Here is a 2,565-nt window from a genome sequence, read left to right as displayed (position 1 = left end):
ATTAATGACTTGTTCTGGCCACGTCATGAGACATCCTGATTGTAACGACTTGTTGATCACGTCATGATGTAAACGACTTGTTCGGATTACGTCATGATGACATCATGATGTAAACGACTGTTTCTGGCCCACGTCATGATGACATGATGTAACGACTTGTTCTCCGTATCACGTCATGACTGTCAACTCATGATGTAACGACTTGTTCTGGCCACGTTATGTAACAAATGAGTCATGATTACGAATTGCAATCCCATGCATGTAACACTTGTAAGATCACTAATGATGTCACGGAACTTGTTCTGGCCACGGTGCATGGATGTAACAACTTGTTCTGACATCGTCATGAGTTAACGACTTGTCTGGTCAACGTCGTGCCTGAAAAAAGTCATGATGCCATCAATGTTTAAATGACTTGTTCTGGCCACGTCATGATGACATGATGTAACGACTTGTTTCTGATCAGTCGTGATGTAACGACTTGTTCTGATCACGTCATGATGACATCATGATGAACGCTGTTGCTGGCCAAATGCCCCCAGTAACAACTTTTCTGATCACCACGTCATCGATGTCCACGACAAAGATGTACTGACTTGTTCTGATCAAGTCACGATGTAAATACTTGTTCTGACCACGTCACGATGCCGGGATAGAAGAATCAGGGGAAAGAAAGGAAAGGGAACTTCACTTTTAGTTTTTACACACTTCTTCTTTTTCTTGATATGTTTTGACGCAGAAGAATAGAACAAATAACCACTAACGGAAAGCTGATGATTCTGCCTGTTATATTAGGTCAGTGATGCGTTTTTTTTGTTTTAAGAGACATTTTATGGCACGCATTCAAAATGGCACCCTATTCACTATTTAGCCCTATGCACCCTGGTCAAAAGTAGTGCACTATATAGGGTTTAGGATGCCATTTCGGACATAMACTTACTTTAGTACAGAGTGCATTAATAGTATCAAATTGCTAGGTTTACGTGAGTGTGGAAAATATATACAAAAACAATTCCAGAATGGATWAAAAAAAAAATGAGTACAATTGATATCAAACTGTTAATTTTCAATGTGGGCATGGAGTCATGATTTTTTTTAAATTTAMATTTTAAATAGGACTACGGTTGATTTGACAAAGGTCTGTACTAAATTGTCTGTTACGTAATTGATCACAACCGATAACTTGCCAATGATAGCTGGGGTTGACTAGTCAGGTCTGTAGTACAGACAGCAGGGTGAGTAGTTATTTCCAACTAACACGATGTATAGAGCTAGAATTTGGATTAAATGGTCTTCCATCCTGTAACAATGTGTGTGGATGCCTGGATTGGGTTCATTATGCATCAAACGGAAGAAAACGGACTGCAACACGGAAGGGCCTACTTGGATTTGTCTATAAAAAAAAGAAACGTTCATTTTCGTTTTTTTTCCCGTTACAAAATGTTTTGAACATGGTTTTCTGCTGTGTGCCCTAATGAAGATGACCCTTTTGTGTTGCTCCATTGTGTCCTTTACAGAGGTGAAGACTGTGGGCTTTTACATTAACATTGGTGTGCCATACATGTCTTTGTACTTGTGGGCGAACGAGTCATATCATTTATGAACGAGTCATATCTTTTTTATCATTACCTTTTTATGTAGGAAAAAACCAGTAGGAAGGTCTCTAAAAGCCATGCACTAGTTTGAATGGAAGCCTGGTCCCAGACCTACTACTGCTGTCTGGCCAACTCCTATGGTTAATTGTCATGCAAAACAGTGATTTGACTATGATTTCTTTTGCAAAGGAGTTGGCCAGACAAACAGATGTGTGGGTCCTGGATAGAAGTGTCCGTTTTTTTTTGAGGAGATGGAGACTACGAGGCAGTAGTACTAGGTGTTTACTCCTGCCCTTTTAATACTACAAAGCCTGTAGGTTGGGTTGATGTGGAACTACATTTGGAACACAGCCTAGATCACGTAAACAACTTCAAAGCTAAACCCCAACCATACTGTTCTGGGTCAAATCTGTTATTTTCAACACTATCATGCTGACCCCAACCATACTGTTCTGGGTCAAATCTGTTCTTTTCAACACTATCAGGCTGACCCCAACCATACTGTTCTGGGTCAAATCTGTTCTTTTCAACACTATCATGCTGACCCCAACCATACTGTTCTGGGTCAAATCTGTTCTTTTCAACACTATCAATTACCCCTTTTCACAGTAACTAAGCTGAACCGAGCCCAAACAAAGTTATATTGCCTCTTGGTCCTGGTTCTACATTAAATTCCATATGCTTGCTGGATAACCTTATTGTCGAAATGACCAATGAACATTGTACATGGTTGCAGGGTCAGCATGATAGTGTTGAAAAGAACAGATTTGACCCAGACACATTATGGTTGGGTCAGCATGATAGGTGTTGAAAAGAACAAGATTTGACCAGAACCAGTAATGGTTGGGGTCAGCATGATAGTGGTGAAAAGAACATGTTTTTGACCCAGAACCGTATTTGGTTGGTGTTCAGCAACTATAGTTGCTTGAAATAACAACAGCATTTTGACCCAGCAACGCTATGGTTGGGG

Source organism: Salvelinus sp. IW2-2015, unplaced genomic scaffold (genome assembly GCF_002910315.2).
Source record: "Salvelinus sp. IW2-2015 unplaced genomic scaffold, ASM291031v2 Un_scaffold537, whole genome shotgun sequence".
Lineage (NCBI taxonomy): Eukaryota > Metazoa > Chordata > Actinopteri > Salmoniformes > Salmonidae > Salvelinus > Salvelinus sp. IW2-2015.
Note: the sequence above shows the minus strand (reverse complement) of the source record.